The 25,371-nt window shown below is 38.3% G+C and overlaps 1 protein-coding gene across 2 annotated transcripts in view; it reads left to right on the top strand.

The window, feature by feature from the left end:
* LOC112046260 (tolloid-like protein 1) overlaps nt 1-25,371 on the top strand; it is a 126,905-nt gene that overhangs the window by 15,304 nt on the left and 86,230 nt on the right. The window contains exon 1 of one of the 2 annotated variants that reach the window (XM_024082854.2): nt 22,580-22,713. The exons of the other annotated variant lie outside the window; for it this stretch is intronic. The gene's annotated coding sequence lies outside the window, so the exon portion shown is untranslated. Of the gene's footprint in view, nt 1-22,579; nt 22,714-25,371 lie in introns of those variants that run through there. 2 annotated transcript variants of the gene reach the window in all.

Genomic DNA, 25,371 nt, shown 5'->3' with positions numbered 1-25,371 from the left:
TTTTTTCCATTTCGGGCTACGATTTTTTTACTGAGAATTTATTGGAAGAACAGGATTCAAACCCAGGACCTTATGATAGACTTACTAAAAGAGAAACGAAGTAGTATGGTTTAATATGACTTAATTTTAGAATTTACAAGTAAAATGATCGTGCCTATGTTAGAACAAATAATTCAATTAAAGAGCCTGCAAGCGTGCAAGATATCTACGAGTATTTAGAGGATTACTCGTAACGAAAGATAATGCGATTAACTGTAAGCATTGAGGTATCCATACTAATATTATAAATGCGAAAGTCTGTCTGTCTGTTACCTTTTCACGCCTAAACGGCTGAACCCATCAAAATGAATTTTGGTATTATGATAAACGCTACCTTGGAGCAGACCATAGAGTACTTATTGACCCTAAAATACAAATAGAAGGGGGTGAAATAGGGGTTGAAAGTTTGTATGGAAAGTCCTTAACTTTTAGACTTACAGTTTTAAAAATATGTTTATAAATCATAAAAGAAATACGAAACCCGACTACAGTCAAGCCAACACCTCGTGGTTTACTCTGCGTAGTTGCCATTACCATGAGAATGCTGTCGTCGTCATCATCAACCCATATTCGGCTCACTGCTGAGCTCGAGTCTCCTCTCAAAATGAGAGGAGTAAGGCCAATAGTCCACCACGCTGGCCCAATGCGGATTGGCAGACTTCACACACGCAGAGAATTAAGATAATTCTCTGGTATGCAGGTTTCCTCACGATGTTTTCCTTCACCGTTCGGGACACGTGATATTGAATTTCTTAATCGTTTTCGTGATAGCCCAGTGGATATGACCTCTGCCTCCAATTCCGGAGGGTGTGGGTTCGGATCCGGTCCGGGACATGCACCTCCAACTTTTCAGTTGTGTGTATTTTAAGAAATTAAGAGAATGCCTATAACACTCACAAATAACGTGGCCTTCTAGTAGTAAAAGGGTTTTCAAAATCGATTAAGTAGATTTTCCTCTTTATAATGTTAGTAGGTAGTCAAAGCTCGCTTTCAAAGTTTTACTCGTGTGATCGCCGAAAAATTCGACGCATTATGAATTTTTATAAAGAGTCTATTGCCAAAAATAATATCTCTATAATCCATGGCGTTAAAAAGGAGCTTGCGATCGAAGTAATGAAGGCAAGGAGGCAGTGCCAGTCAGTCAGTTTTGTCTTACTACGAGTAGATAACGTTCTCGACTCCAACCGTGATAAATTTTGTTATTTTCCTGATAACTTTTTAACCGACTTCCAAAAAGGAGGAGGTTCTACGTAGTGTCATGTTTTAATTAAAGCTGTTTCTGAAAGAACCACAGAAATTTTGTAATTTAAACGGATTGAATTAAAACATCACTGGCTTGGCACCGCCTTCAAACTGATCAGATACACATAGGTAAGAAGTTATTTCTTGCTTTTTAGTTTAGGTTAATTTTCGAGTTGGAAGTCGGTTGAATTTTTTTTTATTTCTTCCGATTTTAGTAAGCAAATAACTTATTTAAATAATTCTTTTATATTCCGTTAAATCCGTACACTGTATCTAAAGATTTTTGCGATTACTTTCAAAATTAGATCGGTGAAACCATAACAAAAACACAAACAGGCAGACTTATTTTGGCATTTATATTATTAGTATGAATTATTTCCCCAACTTTTTAAAAGTTAAACTTCGCTTCCATTTGGTTATAAAAATAGAACAACACAACGTGCCAAGAAGATAATCCTAAAAATTTAAAAAACTTTAAGAGAATCTCCTTTGAAAGTTGAAAAATGAAGTTGGTTTCTTCCATCTTGTTCGGAAACAACTTCCAGTTCTTGGGATTAAAACTTATCGACACAAAAATGCAATTTGCTTTTCCTTGGACTTCTACTTATAATGTACTTAGCCGGGCTACAGACGTTCAGTTTTAACTGAACTGTCCAACTGTTTAGTTAAATAGGTGGTTCTAATGATTTTGATGAAACTGTAGTTAAAACTGCGTAGTTAAAGCTCTGAACCTCTGTAGCGCGGGTTAGTTCTATACTGTCGCATTGTATGAGTTACATACGAGTAACGACATTTATTGAACATCGACGCCATAGACTAATTATATGATGTTGTGTAGCAGTGGCGTAGCGGGCCTTGGAGAGGCCCCGTATCAAAACTAGTTGGAGGGGCCCCATAAAGATTTCTCACAAAATATACAGAAAATATGACAGTGACTTAACCTATGTAGGATAGATGAAATTTAAACTTTTCGGCGCACGCTTAACCTGGAGGAAAAAGTATTGAAAGATTTTCCTTTTGTAATTTCTGAAGTCAGAGCTTAACTTCAGAAATTTCAAAAGTAAAGAAAAAACAATCTCTATATATAGGCAGTTTTTTGTCGTTTTTCGGGAAGCATAAGAATTAAGTGAGACTAATTACTAAATTTTTACAATTTTTTACTTGTAAGGGGCCGGGGTCAGTATCATTGATACGGCTAATGTGGTAGTTACGCCGCTGTTGTGTAGGTACTCTTTTTTTTTATTGCGTTTGACTACAATTAGGCTTGTAGTGCACTTACCTGGAAGCCTTACTTTCACTTTTGCTTTGAAGGAGTTTAAATAAAATTATGTGTCAAGAAAAACAAACGCTGGAAAGGCATTCAAGCACTCGGTTTGGACGACGTTTTTTATAAATAAAACGTATCTGTTTGTAATTTTAAATTTTACAGTACTTCCAAAAAATTGTTGTAAAATTTTTGCAAATCAGTCTGTTTGATTCCGCATTATTAATGTTCTAAGGTTACTATTTTTAACGATATTCATAGTCGTAAATACATACTCAGTATAGTACCCAAGGACGTTTGAATGCTTTTCTATCAACAAATCGAAACTCACTCAACAACGTTGTAACTTATTTCTGAAAAGAGCTAGTACGAAGTACTGTGTAACAACATGGCATATTTTCAAGTTGCCACAACCACGCACGTGAAATGCCATCAACGTGGAAATTTTTAATTAATCCCCACACTACACGATACACGATTAACTTACCGTCAGCGCTGTTGGTTAGTTCCCCAACTACACTATCCGGTTGCGATCCGGTCCGGTTCTTTACTATCAAACATTATTAGCCGACGCCCCGCGCTTTTACCCGCGTAGTTTCCGTGTCCACGTGAATACAAGGATAAATCATAGCTTATGACTCTCGCATATAACATAGTTTTCCAGTGGTAAATGAATTTTCTAAATCAGTTCAGTGGAACCAGAGATTTCCTCCTACAACCAAAATGTTCCCACCATGCCGAACGTGGCGGCGCTTGACCTATAGGACACGCTGACTTCGTCGTCGTCGTCGTTATCAACCCATATACGGCTCACTGCTGAGCCCGAGTCTCCTCTCATATTGAGAGGGGTTAGGCCAATAGTCCACCACGCTGGCCCAATGTGGATTGGCAAACTTCACACACGCAGAGAATTAAGAACTTCTCTGGTGTGCAGATTTCCTCGCGATGTTGTCCTTCACCGTTTGAGACACGTGAAATTTAATTTCTTAAAAATGCACACAACTGAAAAGCACGCTGACTTGCCTTCCACCACTAAGAAACGATTACGTGACTCTGGTCCAATGGCATCAAGTCCAAATGGCTCGTAGCCGGTAAGCTTGACAGAGAGGGGCAGGGTGCTGCCATTTCAGCAGTCCAGTTGAAATCGCGTTTTCTAAATGAGTAGTCATTTGTTAAGCATAGTGAAATAGTGATTTTGAAGTCAAGTAGTGAATCAGCGAATTTGTTGAGTAAGTGAGTTATCCGTATAGTCAGGCCATTGCATTGTTAGCTACGTGTCTGGGATGCAACACGAGCGGAGAACGGGAGTGTTAGTTAACTGTCAAAGACGTATTTAACCCAACTACTATCAGTCGCAAGTCAGAGATCCGCTCGTGGTTGACTGATCTGATCTGATAGTATCAGTGGTATCCTTGATCAATATTGTAGTAAGAGGGTAGAATTATAGTAATAAATCTAGTGATCATTCTGTCAGAACAAGAACAGACAGAAGAAGAAGCAGCGTGGTGAAAGAGGCTGATAAACATGACCGGACAAACTAAGTTCATCAGTTAAGGCATCAGACACTATAATAGTTTTACTACAGTTTTCCCGCGTGTACTTACCCGTACCGAGTTATACCTCGGAAACCGTACCCAGAGAGACGGTCTCCGTGGCGCAGTGGTATGCGCGGTGGATTTACAAGACGGAGGTCCTGGGTTCGATCCCCGGCTGGGCAGATTGAGATTTTCTTAATTTGTCCAGGTCTGGTTGGTGGGAGGCTTCGGCCGTGGCTAGTTACCACCCTATCGGCAAAGACGTACCGCCAAGCGATTTAGCGTTCCGGTACGATGCCGTGTAGAAATCGAAAGGGGTGTGGATTTTCATCCTCCTCCTAACATGTTAGCCCGCTTCCATCTTAGACTGCATCATCACTTACCATCAGGTGAGATTGTAGTCAAGGGCTAACTTGTAAAGAATAAAAAAAAAAACCTATACTGACTGGTCGAATGAAAATGAGCCAGCATACAGCAGCATACAGCAACATACAGCAACATACAGCAGTTGTATAAATCCGGACCGCGAAGACCACAGCGTCGTGTAGTGCAGCCTTAATCGATGTATTTGTAACGCATAATGTATGTGTCACATACCATGTGTTTCTATCTGCTCTCGACATGGCATTTATCTATACATGTATATAATGAAACAATACACTAGGTGTTCGTACATGGAATATTATTGTCAAAAGAGACGTAGCAAAGTAAACTTATCATCATTAATTAGCTTGTTGTAACGGGCCACTACGGAAATATAGAACTTAAACCCACCACGTTGCTCCAATGAGGGCTTAGAGTGATAATAATATATTGATTGATTTTGTAACGATCACTATCAGATGTTAATGATAATGACCAGGCCGACTGTTTATCGTGTTTTGTGAGGCACGGGAATTCAACACCATTTTTTTTTAATTTGTTTTATTTTTACGGAAACGTAAAAGTTTTGGCGGGGCACATATTTCGAAGAGCCGATGGACGTTGGGTTCCCACGGTGCTGGAATGACGACCCCGCACTAGAAAGCGCAGTGTTGCTCGACCCCCCACTGGATTAAACTGGCAGGGATTCGATGGATGCAGACGGCTCAGGATCGTGATGTTTGGAAGTCCCTGCAAAAGACCAAAAAGGAATAATAATAATGATAATAAGTTTGGTTTAACCTGAGTTGGTTTAAATATCAACTTGATACGTCCATGCATTCCCGAAATAAAGGCAGACGGAATGTCTTGTCAGACAGATAGAAGGACAACAAAGTAATCTTTTAAGGGTTCCGTTTGTTCCTTGATATACGGAACCCTAAAAAGTATTAAAAACAAATATCACGTTAAACTACGGTATAACGCCTAATGTATCTGCAGTATAGCATCTGCTTTTGACATGGCATCCATTAGTACATAATGTGGTTGAACAATTGTGCATACTATGCCCATATATTGGAATAATTGCTCAGCCAGTGCGATACAATTGCGTGAATTGACGTGTATTATGCTCTTTGATGAGAGCCCAGTGGATATGACCTCTGTCTTCCATTCGGAGGGCGTAGGTTCGAATCCGGTCCGGGGCATGCACCCCCAACTTTTCAGTTGTGAAAATTTAAAGAAATTAAATATCACGTGTCCCAAACGGTGAAGGAAAACCTCGTGAGGAAACCTGCATACCAGAGAATTTTCTCTATTGTCTACGTATGTGAAGTCTGCCATTTGGCCGTGGCTGTGAATTTATTGAACTTGAATAAGAATAGTATACCAATATGGTAAGTCAAGTCAAACTCTAAAATTAAAGTTCCGAGGGTTCCAATTATTGGGATAGTTAGGATTAGTTAAATTATTTAATTAAGGGTGTAATGTAATTAAGGGTGAAACGAAATAGCGTTATATTTAAGCGATTAGTGCGCGACGTTGACGGATTAATGGCGTGACCTTTTTTAATTACAGAACACGCCGCCAGAGGTCAGCAGTTGATTGTGCGTTCTGTTTTGTTCTCCCGGTTAAATTTATTTGCTTAAAGCGGACAACTCTTGTGGGACTGCTTTTGGATTTATTTAATATACTAGCGGACGCCCGTGACTTCGTCCGCCCTTAGACCTCTTTAATCCAGCCCTTACAGTAGTATCGCTGTAAAAATGGAGTAAATTCTCCCGTTTTCCCAACATTTCCCTTCATTGCTCTGCTCCTATTGACCGTGGTGAAAAGTATACTATAACCCGCCCAGGAGTATGAAGAATTGTACCAAGTTTCGTTAAATCTGTCGAGTATGTTACAGACAGACAGACAAAAATACTGATTACATTTTTGGCATCAGTATCGATCACTCATCACCCCCTGATAGTTATTTTGGAAATATATTTAATGTACAGAATTCTACAGATTTATTATAAGTTAGACTAGCGGACGCCCGCGTCTTCTTCGGCGCTTAGATCTCTTTGATCCGGCCCTAACGCAAAATCCGTTATTACCGGACACCTACTAACTATAAACTAAATGCCTGACAAATTTCATCTTAGTACGTCAAGTGGTTTTACGATTACATGATTACCTGATTACGTGATTACCTTTCGCATTTATATATTAAGATACTAGCCCACGTGGTTTTATCTGTGTAGCTCCCGTTCCCGTGGGAATTTGGGGTTAAAATTAAAATATATTACGCGGTGAAGATATTTTTTGTTAATACGCGGTATTAACATTCCGTAATTATGTTATTAAAGAGGGGAGGTATCAGTGTTGGTGTTAATAAGAGGGTATTTGATAATTTGAGCTCAGTTGTTTGTTAGGCAGCGTAGACACCGTCACGCTGCCAGTCGCGTTGGTGATTTTGTGCAATAATATTTTGTGTTGGAATTAATGTTTATCAAAAATTGTTTAGTGTGGGCATGGAGAACATGTCAAGCACGGAAGGTGAGTATTAATTTCATTCTGAATGGATCCTTTAAACCTACTTTCAAGGTCACAAGTCCTGGGACCTGCTCAAGGTGTTTCCTCTACCACAAAATAATAGTACAATCAATGCCGCTGCTACCCGTTACGTCGCAATAATTTTTAGTAATCGTTGGCATAGATTATAAACATTCATGTCTTAAACACATAACCTTTTTTTTGGAATCGGTTGAGAAACATAAAAAATAACCACTGAATACCAGTTAAGTTTCAATTGAATTTGATAAAAGCTACGAACATAAACGTAATAGTATCGTCGCGTCGTTATATGACGAGGGTCGGAATCTCCGCCGTATTGACTGTCAGCAGATAATGCGATAACTCTGAGGTGGAAAACAGCGGTCGGGGAAATTCACTTTCAATGCCATAAATGGATGGGAAAATTATACAACTTTTTTTTGTGTTAAGGCTTCGCCTAGGGAGAGCTTTTTGGTTCTTATCGTACGATGGGTCTTATAGAACTTAGATCCAGATGAATAGTTTCCACAAACCTGTTGTTGAGATCATCTACAGTATCGCAATTTGCTAGTGCTAGGCAATCAAAGCGGTTCTGCAGTTCTAGTTGAAAGGACTCGGGGTCTTGAATATGGGCACGAGTAGGTCGGAGCGTAGACTTCACCAGTCGATACCGTTCCAGCTGAACGTTTTATATTCAACGTGCCTCTAACCATTCAGTGATCGCAGCCGGATTTTAAGAAATTAAATATCACGTGTCTCAAAACGGTGAAGGATAAACATCGTGAGGAAACCTGCATACTTACCAAAGAATTTTCTTAATTCTCTGCGTGTGAAGTCTGTCAATCCCTATTGGGCCAGCGTCGTGGACTATTGGCCTAACCCCTTTTATTCTGAGAGAAGACTCGAGATCAGCAGTGAGCCGACTATGGGTTGATAATGACGATACAGATTCGTCGAATGTCGATCGTAGTCAAGTTTTTCTCTTGATAGGACCTTTTTTTATTCTTTAAAAGTTAGCCCTAAGATGAAAGCGTCGCAAACTTGTTGGTTCGGGGATGAAAATCCACACCCCTTTTGGTTTCTACACGACAACCTATCGTAACGCTAAATCGCTTGGCGGTACGTCTTTGCCAGTAGGATGCTAACTAGCTTCGGCTGTGTAAACCTTAAGTAAACCTCGATCGGCCCAGCTGGGAACCCAGGACTTCCGTCTTGTAAATCCACCGCGCATACCACTGCGGCACGGAGGCTGTCAAAACCGACGGCGTGCTATAAACATTTGCCAATTCGGTTGTTACCTCAGACCAATTATTGTATAGGACCTGCCTCGCTAGACGTTACTTTTCTGTCAAAGTATATGATCAACGATCTGATGCTATTATAAAAACTATCCCTCTAAAATCGGTGTTAAATAGTTGTAATGATGTTCGTCGTTTAAAGAACTCCGTAAAAATACCTTTTTGTGTAATTGAATGGTGTAAAAAATGGGCATAAACTTCTAGTTTAGTATGAGATATATACCAAATCTAAGCTCGATTTTCTCGGAAAATGACAGACAATTTTGTTCGTGACTATGAGTGCGATACAGGTCCTTTATAATTGGTCTGAGGTTGTTACACATACGTTCTGTTAATTACTCGTCACGGTTCAACGGATGTACAAAGGTGTTCGTGTAATTACTGCTTCGGACGTCTGTTAGCAGCCAGTTACTTACACCTCTATATAGCTACACATACATGCGTGATAGATAGTGATACGTGATAGCTCAGATATTACCTCTGCCTCCGATTCCGGAGGTTTGGTTTCTAATCCGGTCCGAGGCCTGCACTTCCAACTTTCCAGTTGTGTGCATTTTAAGAAACTAAATATCACGTGTCTAAAAACGGTGAAGGAAAACATCGTGATGAAACCTGCATACCAGAGATTTTTCTCAATTCTCTGCGTGTGTGAAGTCTGCCAATCCGCATTGGGTCAGCGTGGCCTGATCCCTCTCATTCTGAGAGGAGACTTGAGCTCAGCAGTGAGCCGAATATGGGTTGATAACGAACATGCCATCAAGCATCATTCCCAAGAAATCATTAGGCAGAGTGCATGTCGTTCTGCTTACTTCATCATCATCGTCATCATTAACAACCCATATTCGGCACTGTTGAACACGAGTCTCCTCTCAGAATTATAGAGGTTAGGCCTTAGTCCACTACACTGGCCCAATGCCAATTAGCAGAGCAGACTTCACACTCGTAGAGAATAAGAAAATTCTCAGATATGCAGGTATCCCGACCATGTTTATCCTTCATCGTTTGTGACGTGATTAATTTCTTAAAATGCACAAATTTGCAAAAAAACTCGATTGTTTCAGCCAGGGATCGAACCCAGGATATCTGGTATGTCTGGTTATCGCAGGCTCTCGTTCTACTTATAATGAATGTTAGTCAATGTAAATGTTAGCCAAATAAAAAAAAAATAGTTTTCAGAAATGCGTAAAGTATCAACCCCTTAGAGATTTACTCAAAGACATAAATAAATCCAAAAGATAAACCTCCGATGTTTACAGAAAAGCAAAAAAAAATATTCAAACGCAAATAGCTCTGCGAATCTTTAATATGGAGCGAACTGACTCGGTTTGCGTAGGCTGCAAATAAAGACAGGTCCAGAGATATTGGCATTTTACTATAATAGAAAGGACAATAGTAAATTTGTAGTAGAAATAGTAGAGCTGTTAGAAATAGAGATCATCTTGGTAAGCATCATCACTTACCATCAGGTGAGATTGTAGTCAAGGGCTAACTTGTAAAAAAAAAGCAATATCGCCATGCTTATTTTTGCCGCTGCTGCATTTCATTGGTTTCATTGGTTGCATTGCATTGCATTGGTATAAAGGTTACTATCGTATAGCAGGTGGTTGGGCGTCGACATTACAGGCGTAAGACATCATGAAAAACCGGGCGTACCCTGAAAGGTACTCCCTTGTAGTAAGTGGCTTTTCATTAAATATCAGATAGGTCCACGACTTATACCGTCAACTGTTATTTTATTATAAACTAGCGGACGCCCGCGACTTCGTCCGCGTGAAACTCGATGTAAACTTTCAACTACCCCTATCCTACCCCTAATTTTTCTGTCATAAGAATCTTCTCCTGACTATAACAAACACATCAAAAAATATAGTGAAATCGGTCCAACCGTTTCACGTGTGATAGTGTGACCAATGAATATATGGATTCATTTTTATATAAATAGATATGAACTTTATAAATTAAAAATAAAGCTCAAATTGACTTTTAGTTAGAAAACATTCGTATGGGAAAAAGAAAAGGATTTTTTTTATGGTTTTTCCGGCAATTATTCGAATTTTTCTCGCCGTTAAAACCATCCTAGAACTTCAACGAACATTTAAAAAAAAATAATTGACCAAATTGGTCCAGGCGTTGTTGAGTTATGCGCTTACCAACGCATTTTGCGATTCATTTTTATATTATAGATTATGATTAACTACAAGTAGTACTACAACACTTGCTACAGGTTTTTTATGTAGATACTTCAGAAGCAACCCTCTCTTGAATTTTTGTGCACTTTTAATTATGTCTTAAGTTTTATTAATTATTCAGTTAGGCCGTGATAAAAGTGTACTGGATCAAGTAACTTATCACACTAATATTATACAGGCGAAAGATGGGTGTATTTCAATGAATCAATGTAAAAAAGTGTGTTTATTCGTTAATACTTCACACAGCAACTACTTCACCGCAAATTAAAATGAATGTAGATTATATCCTTGATTAGTTTTCTAAATCATTTTCTGTTAGGTCCATAGTTTCTGCGTCTTTATAAATAACTTATCTTCTAAATTTCACGCAGACGAAGTTTTAGCTAATAATATTAACACTGAAACTTTTAATGTCCTCTCTATCGATTTTATATCTTAGTGGAAAACAAATAACAATGAGCAAATCGCTTTTATTCCATCAAACATTTACTGTGAAAACATTTCAGTGACAGAATGAGAAATAGTTTGGGCCGTGTCTTTTCATTTTTGGGCCCACAGCGCGCTCAATGCTAATTGAATAACGGAAAAGCTTTCAGTTCTCGTGCCTATTTACTTTGCGCTAAAGTTTGTACAGTGTTTGTTAGGTTTTTGTTGCTAATGCTTAAAAGACAATGTCTCGGCCATAGCAATTCGTACTGCGGTGGTCAACAGGGTTTATTTTAAATATTCTATTTCATTAGAGAGGCAAATAAGATAAGAGATAGTAGAGGTACATTTTAATTTGTGTAAAGCTGCATGCTTTTGACTCTATGTATAGATAATATATTTGTCATCCGTACATATTATTAACTTGTCTCCCCCCCCTCCCCTGGTTACGGGCTTGTGACGCTCTTGCCTATCACACTAATAAAGGCGAAAGTTTGTGTGTGTGTAAGTGTGAAAGTTTGTAAGTGTTTAAGTATGTTTGTTCCTCTTTTACGCTGCGATTTTGCTCTGGCTTAACACATAGGCTACTTTTCATCCCGGAAAAATCCAAGGTTCCCGCGGGATTTGTGACAAACTGAATTCCACGCGGACCAAGTCACGTGGCCACACTGTGGTTTAAAGCTATGTAACTAGCGATTGGACATTGATTTCATAATAATCCGAGGACAATATACAAAATTACACTTTATGGTTACGGCCTTAAGACTACCCAAAGCCACCACGGTCCTAAATCCATACTTGCTTACCATAAGTACTTATGGTAGGCAAGTAGGTCCTAACTCCATACTTGCCTACCATAAGTACTTATGGTAGGCAAGTATGGATACTATGGTGCACTCTTAAACATGGTTTGAAAATGTTTTAGCCTTCTACGTCTAGCTCTAAATCTATACCTAATACCTACCGTAATACGAGTATTTACAGAACAAACAAAACAACAAAATCCTGACCCTCATCCCGTTAAAAATGTTGTACAATTAATCCATCACTGTCACCTGCACAAGTCGGTTTAATAAAACGCAAAATCCTCTACGCGGCGGTTACGCACGATTTGCGGTGGGCCACCATTAATTTGGCGAACAATCGGCATTGTTGATAGTAAGTGACAACCTGTAGGCGGACAGTAAACGTAGAGGCTTTGCACGTTATTATAATTTCGCGCTTCCCTAGTGGTTCTATCACCTTGTTGATTTATTTGACAATCATAGTACAGAGGGCCTTGTAGCAGTTTGATACTGTTACATAGCGTTAACGTAAACGCGAGTTTCTAAGGAATTGATACAGCGCCATCTAGTGGCACTACAGCACAACTGTTTCAATTCCATATAAAATCGCGTTTACGTTAACGCGATAGTAACAGGATGAACATATTGAAAACTTCCACTAGGCACACAGATGTCGTCATTCGATCAATTTTGGACTAGTATATTCATATGACACTATAAGTTAGGAAGTTACAAGCGTTATTTATTTATTTATTTATACTTTTTTTGTAAACCACAACATAAGAAAAATCAAATAACAAGAAAGAAAAAAGCACAGAATTAGGATACAAGAGGAGACCTTACCTACGTAGCGATTTCTTCCAGGCAACCTTGGGTTTAGGAAAATGCAAAAACACAAGCATTATAAGTCAGGAAAATTCTATACGTTAAGGTTAGATGCAGCGGAGTATAAAATTAACGCGCAGCCTTCATTTGCTCTTCAGCAACAATAGTAAGCCATTCAAATCGCCGAACGCCTCATGCACTATATTTTTGGAGTGACTCTAGCGAGGGCTAGCATCATATGACACGCACAAAGGTCAATATGGCCATGTGCGGAAAAAGACGAAGACGAAGAAGTGGTCGTAATCGAAACCATATGAGGCCCGTGGTAAATTCTTCGGATGGGGCCTTAGGAAAACTGTCATGGCAAGCGCCAACCGCCACCGATAACCATTCCTCCCTTCGTTATCAACCCATATTCAGCTCGCCGCTGAGCTCGAGTCTTCTCTCAGAATGAGAAGGGTTAGGCTAAGAGTCCACCACGCTGGCCCAATGTGGATTGGCAGACTTCACACACGCAGAGAATTAAGAAAATTCTCTGGTATGCAGGTTTCCTCACGATATTTTCCTTCACCGTCGATATTTTATTTCTTAAAATGCACATAACTGAAAAGCTGGAGGTGCATGTCCGGACCGGATTCGAACCCACACCCTCAGGAATCGGAGGCAGAGGTCATATCCACTTGGCTATCACTACAGTATTCCTCCCTCAGTAATTTACTAATACATTAGCGGATAGAAATATTGAGGGCAATATTGACTAAACGATCTAGCATATGGAAGACCGCCGTGCCATCTTGTGCCTAAAAATTTCCCCGTTATACAGCTTAAAACCCAAGACTTCTCTGTTGACAACCGACGTACCAAAAATCGTGCAAAAGAGGTTGCTCTAAAGACGTCTCGTCTTTTATTTTTAGAACAGGCTTTATTGCAAACGGGTAGGTATTGTGTTGATTGAAACGGTCTCCAGCAGGCAACGGGAATGTCCCTTGTTTGCGGTACGTGACCGAGTGCTAAACAGCCCGTGGAAGAAACCTTTTACTTTGTTGAAAACGCCCTAATGGCGGTCTTTCGTAATGTTATTTCATTCACCTTTTTTTCGTTTTTTTTACCCGACTGCCAAGAAGGGTTATTGTATTTTACGCGTTTCTTGTACGTAGGTATTCTTGTATAGGTTTATTATCTCGTAGATTCCAATACCAAATAATAAAATTGTTTACTTAGTCGAGGTTCCTACACCACTGATGAGTTCCTCAATGATAAAGATGCCTGGAGGTCATTGGATCAGCTTCCACCTTCGCACACAAAGTAAAACTTGTATATAAAGTAATACTTATAAAATTGTAATGTTGTCATCAATTGTAAATTATAATATTGCATTCTTTTTTTTTTTAAAGAGCAACTTGCTATTTTAAATTTCAACCAATTTGCTTCAGTAGCCGCAACACAAAGAAGGAACAAACATGCACACTTACACACACACAAAAATTCGCCTTTATAATATTAGTGTCATTGTAAGCTGATAGATAATGATGATCATGATGAAAAAATTTTTATAACAAAAAATTTCAAAATCACAAAATAAACTAAATAAAAGCGAAAAATAACATCGTATGTGCTATTTTCGGATCACTTTCAAGGCGATCATTAATTGATCACTTTACTTTTTCAAACAAACAAAGACTTTTCAAAATCGGTTAAGAATTGACGAAGTTATGAGGTCACAAACATTAAAAATACGCTTCGAATTGAAAACTTCCTCCTTTTTTTGAAGTCGGTTAAAAAGCACTACTATTCAATTCAAATGAACGTAAATTTCCACAGAAAAATACATTTTCCAATTTCAGTCAACGCGTACCAATTGTCTCGAGCATAAATCTGAGCCGTAATTTACTTAACTTGTCAACAATGCAATCAGTCAGGAAAATCCTATTTTCCCTCCATTTTCCTTGTAATAAATTGGACGCCACTCAACACCTTGGCCTGACGACTTTAATTTATCAGTAGGTGGAAAATCATTCAATATAATAATTCAATTTATGGGACGAAATGTACTTAAGCGGAGATTCCACGAGTAAAAATGTATTAATAAGCTTCAGGTAATTCGGTTCAGTAGTCGAGATGTGAAAACATTCATATCGTCATCAACCCATATTCGGCTCACTGCTGAGCTCGAGTCTCCTCTCAGAATGAGAGGGGTTAGGCCAATAGTCCACCACGCTGGCCCAATGCGGATTGGCAGACTTCACACACGCAGACAATGAAGATAATTCTCTGGTATGCAGGTTTCCTCACGATGTTTTCCTTCACCGATTGAGACACGTGATATTTAATTTCTTAAAATGCACACAACTGAAAAGTTGGAGGTGCATGCCCCGGACCGGATTCGAACCCACACCCTCCGGAATCGGAGGCAGAGGTCATATCCACTGGGCTATCACTGCTCACATGTCATCACATTCATATCATCATCATCAATCATCAGTTTTTGCAAATATCGGGAATCCATGGATTTTTTTGAATGGACCCAGTTGCATGGATCGTGATCACGACGGGACTCGTGACCACGACAACTGCATGTGTTACAAGTGATTGATGAAAGTATTTAAAGAAACTCAAACAGTCGAGCTCAAGTAAAGAACGTTGTAGAATACGTATATAAACCTCAAATAACGTTCGCGAACTCGCTCGTTTGCACAAAGGGAAAGGGATCGATCATAGAGACATCAACCGAGGCGCCCACTCCATTAACTGCTGGACCTCAAAGGGTTCAAATGTTCCCCTGAAGGAAATTCATCATACGGCAGTAATAATGTTTACTGTATGAAAGAGATTTATTTTGTTACTCTATAAAGTTATATTGAGGTAAATCTGCAAATAAAATATTGAAAAATAAAGCGAAAAGTCGCTATATTATTATACCCTTCTTTTAAACTACATAATATAAATACTTATTCTCTAATATATAAAAAAAGAATCGCTAAATGTGTTGGTAAGCGCAATTCTCGAGAACGGCTGGACCGATTTCAATATTTTTTTTTATGTGTTTGTTATTGTCAGGAGAAGGTTCTTATGATAGAAATAAATTGAAAATTTAAGGGGTAGGGTAGGGGTAGGGGGTAGAGTAGAGATAGGGAAGAAGTGCACATAAGTCAAAGCGAAGCTTGACTGCGTCCGCTAGTATAATAGAAAAACACACTCTGTGTAAAACACCCATGCTTATCACACAAATATTTTCCAGTTGTGGGAATCGCACCCAAGCGGTCATCGAAGGGTCTCTACCCAATGTGCCACGCAATTATCAAATTAATTTGGGTTGATGATGACAGTTCTCAGCATAGAATCTATTGAGGAATCCAATACACGTTATGCATAGATGCACTGAAGCTTTAAAATTCACACAATTGAAAAGTTGGAGGTGCATTCCCCGGACTGAATTCGAACCCACATCCTCCGGAATCGGAGGCAGAGGTCATATCCACTGCTATAAAAATGCACTTTTACACAGTCATATTAATGGATTAACGATTAACTTTCGTTAATTCTTCCGACATGAAGCTAACTTTCTTTGTAGCGGATTAACGATTATCGAAGTTAACTATTCGATTAACGGTGCCCAGCTATGAGTATGACGTTGTGCTGAAAATGACACCGGAGAGAGAAGAGAAGAGCTGATAAAGAATAAATAAACGAGTTGAATAATAACCCAGTAATATAGTATTTTACTTTAGACGTAAAAGTATTAAACGATCAGTCGCCAGAACCCTTACAGCGCTGTAAAGTTTCCGAGCTAAGCTGGCAATGAATGATGGCAAAAGAAATCTTAATTAACGCTATTTCGCTAAGACCTTCACAGTTAAATGTAAAGTTAGTGGCACACACAGTTTTACAAATAATTACATTTGTAATTTTTACCTTTAATAAAGAAAGACAAAGTTATGACAAAGAATAATGTTGACTGGTCTTAACCTCCGTTTCATAATGAGACGGACGGAAAGACCAGTATATTATAAGTTAAATAAATCCACCCTACGAAGATCGCCGACGCAACAACCCCTACTACAAACATTATTTAACTGAGTCAAGTCGATGCATTCCTAATAGCCTTAGAGTAACGGCCGAAACCTAAGAATAATTTCAGATTAATTAGCATTTTAGAACCCAGTGTGTCTCCAACGTTACACTTTATTTATGAAAGAATAAAACAGGGATGCTCAATGAAACGTTTTTACGTTCAAGAGAGAGCATTGTTGAAATGAGACTCTTGAACGTTATCCGAGTGGTGTTTTATTTACGTACCCTCACGTCGAATCTAATATATTTAAACGTGCAATCTTTGTATACGTATAACGTGATGATTGTAACGGCGAGATTAATTAAATCGTATTTAACTAAGGTTTTGATTTGTAACTTCAAGTTGGCACTCACGGAGACTATAAAAACAACCTTCTCAATTTCCAGTTCATGACTAAGAGCCCCGTATGGGTTCGAAACAAGTCGTGCATACTCCGGCTTTGAATCACGTGAGTTTTAGCGGTGTTTCTTAATAAATTAATAGAGTAGGTAGGTAATATAATAATATTATTTAAATGCCAATTTGTTTAAGGACCATAAGTCACCATGAAACATCCTTTAACCCTACACACAACGTTCACAAGTGCGTGACTTCACTGAAGGTCATTCTCTGCCATTCTAGGGTCTTATTTTGTTTATAGTTTGATTTGTTAATTAAGTTGTCCTGACAAATGTTGTGAATCCGCTAAAAACATTATATCTGAAGATAAGTACAGTGTAATGTATAGCACAGCAGAAAACAGTATTATAATCGAGAGTAAACACGAAAGAGATGGCTCTATACACATAGATAGCTACTATTTCTACATAGCTCTCAATAGAAACAAAACAATGAGTAAGAGGTTAGGCGCTGGCAATCGCTCAAGCCCATGACCTAGTAGGCCTTGACCTGACACTATCAACCACTAATTACTCTGCAGAGAAAAAACCGCCTACCGCATTGGAACAGAAGTATAGTATAGACCGGACAAACGTAAGCTACGATATTTTCCTTCTAAAGATATGTTATGTGTCTACAAAAAAACGTAAAAAATGTTTCAAATTCAGCTACTCAACTGAGCTCATTACATTACTTACATTATATATTTATATTTAAGTATATAGTTTTTGCACTTCTAACTTTTCGGTTGTGTGCATTTTAAGAAATTAAATATCACGTGTCTCACACGGTGAAGAAAAAACATCGTGAGGAAACCTGCATACCAGAGAATTTTCTCGATTCTCTGCGTGTGTAAAACCTGCCGACTGCAGTCAGTGTCATCTCGGCGGCAGGCCACGGCGTCGCCAACTGCAGTCGACTCTCGGCGGTGGTCGACGGCGGTCACCCAGTGTAGTCAACTCCCGTCCCCCTCGACTCCCGTCGACGTTCTCGACGTCGCTGACTCCCGACTGCAGTCAGCGACGTCTCGGCGGCAGCTGCTCGAAGCTCGGAGCCGTCGGCAGCAGCTGCCGCTCGTGTAAATAAACACTTATATACTAATAAAGCAAACCTTCACAACCATAAAAACAATCCTTGTTATTTCAGAGTACCGTCAAACAAATAAGTGTATTCGACGCAAAGTGGCAGGGCTTATTGAGTTCTTAAAATAGATTCCAATACTGAAATCACTTTCCAAGACGTGATCGAAAGCTTAACAGCCTGCAGAGCCTACAGGTAAACTGAGAACGTTTTACTGTTTAATGAAACAGGCCAAGCCTCTGTAAGAGAGGGAAATTGTGGCTTAATACCACCTAGCTTCTCCGGTGGGGGTTGGCGGGCATGAAGAGTGGCAATGTTTGACTCTGTAACGATCAATGAATGAAAATACTTACTATGTTATTTAAAAATTAAATTACAAATTTATTTTTGTAAAAAAAAAACGGAATTCAAAATTTTAAAAAGAGAGAAATAAAAATCTTAAATATGTAAACAATTTTTTGAGGTTGGTAGGACCAACCTTAAAATTTTGAATAAATATTGTCACTTAAAAAAAGTTTTAGGACATGTAAGGTCCCTTGTCCTTACTGAAATAGCAGTAAATCACTGCTTCTTTACTACACTATTACGGCCTGTACGTCCCATCTCCACCACCGACAATGACAGAGTGGCTCTTTACCCCTCCACTCCGAATCCGAGTATATGTGAGACAGTGAATATAGGTCTATTTAGTAGACACAGACACTACAGGACCTATGTTTTAGAAATTCACAGCTTTAGTAAAAAATAAATGAATAAAACTTTTCTTGTTTAAAAATACTGTAAATTTATAGCACCAAATCGGATATAAAAAGACTTGATAATAATACCAACAAAGAAGTTTGTGATTGAATGCAGTGCACAGTCCCACTGAAATGAGTCGTAAACTTGACGATAGCGAAGAAATACTCGTTTTTGTCCACAACACAGACTAGCGAATTATCGTAGACGGAAATCAGAAACGTAGTATAGACCGAAAGCTTGCGATAACCAGGCAGACAAACGTATTTTTTATTCTTTTACAAGTTAGCCTTTGACTACAATTTCATCTGATGGTAAGTGATGATGCATATGATAGAAGCAGGCTAACTTGTTATGAGTAATGAAAATCCCCGGTTTACCTCACTTTATGAAAGCTGAAAGTGTATCAGTGTACCTCCTACCATCTTGGTAAGTACGGTAGCCAATTTTACTTTCGATTGTTGTTGATATGCAGGTTTCAGGGCCCAGGGCCTAAACCGACAAGTATAAATCGTGTTTTGTTTAATATTTTGCTCTGCATACTATGAAAAATCATTTCCCAAGACGCCATTAACTTTTTCGCCACAACCCTTCAAAAGCACCATTTAAGATTTTGTAGGAGATCTTCGAAGGTTCCTAGCATAGAGTTGCCACGAAGCTTGCGACTGGAGATTTGTTTCTTCATGATATCCCATAGAAAATATTAATAAAAGTTCAACTGCTGTTTCACATAAGTAGTTCCCGCTGCTGTGGGAATATGGGGATAAAATATTGACTAAATTACTTGGTAAAGATGTAGCTTTTCAATGGGAGAATCTGTAATACCGGTTGAGTAGTTTTTGAGTTAAATCGTAAGACACAGACAAAAATCAAGTCTTAGCTCTTTATATTAAGAATTAAAACTAGTTTTTATCCGTAACGAACAAACAAACCCATTTTTTATTTGTATTTAGTTAACAATGATCCATTGAGACGGTCAGTGTTCTATCTATGCTTATTTCTTCAATCTTTGGTCCTGTAATCAACTGCGAAACACTTGAATCCCGACAAAATGTAAAAGCGTAAAGAAAGCGCCATCTCACTCAGATAACGTTCGACAATGCTTTTTTGTCGGACGTAAAACTGTATCATTGAGCAGGCCGCCGTACTTTCATAAATAAAGTGTATTAATGCCAAAAACAATGCCAGTACAGTGTACACTAAAGCTTTTTAGAAACAATGTATTTAGGATTTTGGAGGCAGTGACCATGGCTTCGCTACGATCCTTGCATATCTTGCTTCTCCCATTCTCATCAATTTTTTCATACAAGTTCATATTGACCTGGCCATTTCTAAGAATTTTCTGGATGTGGTCAAGAAACGTCCGCCTTGGCCTTCCCCTTTCAATATTTTCAATCACCCTCGCCATATCCTTTTTGTGCGTCTCCTTTCACTCATTATCTTCACTTGCCCCAATGAAGACTCCGCGATTTCACTCGCGTAGCTGCAATTCTTGTGGGAATACGGGAATAAAATATAGCTTTTGCTACTCGCCGATAAAGTAGCTTTCCATCAGTGAAAGAATTTTTAAAATTAACCCAGAAGTTTTAGTCTATTCGTAACAAACAAACAATCTTATATTACATATTTATGATATTAGTTCAAATGGCACAGAACCTTCTTTTCTGAAATTGGATTAAAAAAATGGTGAATAGAACGTTTACCTTATTTATAGCCGCTGATCTATAGTGACGTGGTGAGTGACATAGCCTCGTTAACTGCATAACAACCACCATTACTTCCGCCGGCTTCCTGCCGCTATAAATATCACACGCGATGCCATTGTTGAGGAATTTTGATCCTGACAAGAAGTCCTAAGAGTCTAAGCAAGCTGTAAGCACAAATAGGAATAGATCAGCATAATATACGTATCTTACAGCAAGCTCAGAAAAAGTTGCGGAACATCAATAGACGTCATTAAGAAGATCAATAGACGTTTGTGTCATTAGAATCGGTGACTACCCCATAGCCCAGAGGTTAGTTTACGTGGGAACTCATGAAAGGATGTATCTAAGGTCTGGGTCTGGCTATGTAATATTGAGCTCTATCCTACTAATATTATAATGATGTATTTGTATGTTTGTTACTCTTTAAAGCCGCCACTAATAAAGCGATTAGGCTGAAATTTTGAATGGAAATAGATTTTACTCTGGATTAACACATAGGCTATTTTATCCCGAAAAAATCCATGGTTTCTCGAGATTTGCGAAAACTGATGATTTTGATGACATCAATGTTTGTTGCTCTTTCACGCCTCGACTACTGAACAGAATTAGCTTAAATTTGGGATTGAGATATATTACAGCATGGATTTACACATAGGCTACTTTTTATCCCGAAAAAATCTATGGTTCCCGAGGGATTTGTAAAAAACTAAATACGTTCGCTAGTTTACAATAAATTTGCTGTAAAAATTCTGAACCCGGAATTGAGAAGAGAATTCACTTTACCATACATTATTTGCTCATTACCTGCCTTGTTGATCCAGGAGTGAACCCACGTGGCTTGAGCTCATATGGTCCTGAATTCTAAGCCTGGGTTAGGTATTTGGTCCTAACCTACCCACTTTAGGTTTTCTATCATTCCAGAAGTAGGGAAGATTGTGGTAGTACATCCCTGTGACTAGAAGAGCACGTTACACCGCCGGTCCCTATCATTATCATTCATTTATTCTGGTTATTTATTATACTACTCGTATGCGAGAAAAGTGTAGATAAAGTCTTAAACTTATTATTAAAGCAACGCGTTAACTTGCCTTTTAAAAAAAAAGCTTACAAAAACTTTATTTTTGCTATCACCATCTTATAAAGTAGTCATCAGTACAGTAGCTTAGAAAAGAAAATTATTTTAACTAAAACACACATCTTAATTACAAAATATCAAATTACGTATGAGATTATTAATAAATCCCAACGTCAAACTCAACAGTATCCTTAAATAATAATTATTTTAACAAACAAAACAATAGATTAATAATAGTAATTAGATGTTTCCATGCGAGTTATTAAGACTGTTTACGAAACGTGATAAACTTTGACATAAATAACAATGTTTTGTACACGGTTTTGACAGGCGGTTGTTTGTACCGTTAGCAGAAAAAGATAAAATAACATAAATTATATTTTATATTCTGTAACTGTAACTATTTATTGAAGTTATAACTTCTTATGGTAAACGGCTTCGTAACGTAATGCGTTACGATGCCAATATGTCTGGCTTCCCTTTCTTTCGCGCATACTGCAGAAGGCTTGGGTTATCAGTTGTGTCGAGCGTCCCGAAACGCATATGTTTTTTTTAACTTCCTTGGTCTTGTTGCTTATTTATTTAGGTAACACAAACAGCAAATTCACAATAAAATACTAGCAAACGAGGATATCACATCTGTTGTCAATTTACGTCTGATATTCTGTGTCGTCTCTAACTAAGTTGTTTGAGCCCCACGCTTTTTGTTATCAATTTCAACATTTTTCTATTTGGCTTATTTCATATAGATAAGTAGTTGAGAAAATGTTGTTCAACCCCTCACCAGGTGGACCTACGACACCAATTGAGTCGCAGGGATGCTGGATGCAGGGGGTTTACAGGATTGTGATGTTTGGAAGTCTCTACAAAAGGCCTTTTTCCTGCAGTGAACGTCCATCAGCTGATATAATGATGATGGAAGTGTTGATGAGAGAATATAAAAAAAAATTTAAAAATGTTTTTTTTTATATTTGTTTTGTCAACAGTACCGGGATGCTCCCGAGTGTGACCCGCTGGTATCAGTTGTCAGCAGGAGCGCGTGACGAGTGGCTGTCACTTGCGCGACTGACGCGAGTTTGTGACAGTGTGTTATACGCTTTGCATACGCTTTAGATACGGTTTAAGTCTTATATGAAGTGCTTTTGACTTTTCACTTGGATTCTGTAAGTGACGAAGTATTCTAATAACGTTTATATTTCAAGTTGGCTTATGGCCTATGATGCTAAATATGGGTTTACTTGAGTGCCTCAGAGACCTACTTGATGTTACCGATTAGATGATAGTTAAATAAATGTTTATATACTACCTATATCTATTCTTTTCGCTTTTAATTGTGGGGGAAAAAACTTCAGACTTTATTTTTATTAATCTTGCTTGCGGAAATCAGTAGAAAATAATTACATTTTGTTATTAAAATTAGAGAATTTAAAAAATAAATTAACCGCGCTCGTGGCTTAAAAACAGAAATATGTTTTTTTGCAAATTTTGTCTATTATGTACTTATTCTGTAGTTACGTTATCATCATATTTTTAATGGGCAAATTTTAGCTAATAGCTTAAGTTATTTGCCAGTAAAATTTCCGTCAAAAACGGTTCAGCCATTTCAGAACTAAGCGGAAACTTTTAAAAATGATATTGCGTACGTCCGTCGTAAGTACCTACCTACCTATTTTCATATTCATTTAGAGAAAAACTGTGAATTCATAATTACAAACAAACACTTAAATTTTATTAATTTATAGTACATTTTTAAATTAATAAATATGGTAATAGACGCAACACCTGGATACTTTAGTTTCAAAGTGAAACGCACTTAGATCCCTCTATGTTTTGTCTAGTCTGAGTAGCGTAAGTACTTGGTAAAGAGAATAGTAAACTAAATTAATTATTAATTACAATAATACAACGTTACACTAACTACTTACCTACAAAAACACACAACACCTCGTTGATCCATTGGTTACTTTGTATGGCTTCGGTTCACGTATATCCAGGGTTCTGATCATGATTTGACGGTCTCCGTGGCGCAGTGGAATGCGCGGTGGATTTACAAGACGGCGGTCTTGGGTTCAATCCGCGGTTGGGCCAATGAAGGTTTTCTTAATTGGTCCAGGTCCGGCTGGTGGATAGCTTGAGCCATGGCTAGTTACCACCGGCGAAGACGTACTGCCAAGCGATTTAGCATCCCGGTACGATGTCATGTAGAAACCGAAAGGAGTGTGGATTTTCATCCTACTCTTAACAAGTTTTCCCGCTTACGAGTAAATTGCATTATCACTTACCATGGGGTGAGATTGTGGTCAAGGGCTAACTTGTAAAGAATTAAAAAACCTCTGTGTCAACATAGTGGGATGTACTCATATTCAATAAACTTTTGAATGTTCAATGGATCCATTGTGCTATGATTCAAATGTTAGTAACTCCTTTATTCGTTTTATGGGGCACAGATGTACAAAGCCTCAATAGCTCAGCGGTAAGAGAGGTTGGACTCATCACCGAGGGGTGGTGGTTCGATCCCCGCCCCGTTGGTCTATAGTCGTACCCACTCTTAATACAGTCATTCCCGACTAGTTGGAGTGGAATGGGAATATTCATTAAAAAAAACACACACACCATAAGTACCTACATAAACCTACTATACCATAACGGTTTTTATGGGACAATGTAATATGTGAGGACCCATACAAATAACTTGGTACAGTTATTTCTAACTAATCATTTAGTGTACGACTTTAATTACTGGCGAATCAAAGAAACAAAATCAAAAAGAATCAAAGAAATAGGCGTTTTGGAGCCTATTCCTTGAAATACTGAAATAAACAAAAATCTTTACTCTTTATAATATTAGTAGCAGTAGATGCTTGTTTTTTAAAGCTCTCTATCATTTTTATAAAACAAAAACCTTGTACTAATTATTTATCCACTTACTCTATGTTTTTTTTAGATACTTTCTTACATACATATAACGTCGAGTCTCCTCTCAGAATGAGAGGGGTTAGGCCAATGGTCCACCACGCTGGCCCAATTTGGATTGGCAGACTTCACACAAGCAGAGAATTAAGAAATTTGTCTGGTATGCAGGTTTCCTCACGATTTTTTCTTTCACCGTTTAAGACACGTGATATTTAATATCTTAAATGGTGGTTAGCACAACCTAAATCGTTGAGCTATCGATGATAATTTACTTTACCAATAATCATCTTCATCATCATATCAGCCGATGGACGTCCACTGCAGGACATAGGCCTTTTGTTTTGTAGGGACTTCCAAACATCACGATCTTGAGCCGCCTGCATCCAGCGAATCCCTGCGACTCGCTTGATGTCGTCAGTCTACCTGGTGGGGTCGACCAACACTGCGCTTTCTAGTGCGGGGTCACCATTCCAGCATCTTGGGACCCCAAAGTCCATCGGCTCTTCGAACTATGTGCCCCGCTGATAATAATGCGTATATTATTGCCACTTTAGCTTCGCTTCGATTCGTTGAGCCACTAATATGTGCGAGTAAAATAATATTGCAATATTTTAAACAGTGGTCCATGTAACGCCAAATTGTTTTAAATATAAATTGCGGTCGCGCGATCCAGTAATAAATGGAATTTGTTGTTTCACAGAATTCAATAATAATTAATATTATAGGTGTTCGTGCGTCAGTCATTGACCCCAATGAAAAACTTTTTACGATAACTACTCTTAGTAGATATCCGCGGCTAAATATTGACTTTTTATGACTCATTTTATTTTAATTTAAACATTTAACTTCGATGTTTATTATCGAAAGTACGAAGGTATTTGAAAGTCAAGGTACTGTTACACATGCTC

Source organism: Bicyclus anynana, chromosome 12, assembly GCF_947172395.1.
Source record: "Bicyclus anynana chromosome 12, ilBicAnyn1.1, whole genome shotgun sequence".
Classification (NCBI taxonomy): domain Eukaryota; kingdom Metazoa; phylum Arthropoda; class Insecta; order Lepidoptera; family Nymphalidae; genus Bicyclus; species Bicyclus anynana.
This window is presented reverse-complemented; position numbering and strand designations above follow the sequence as displayed.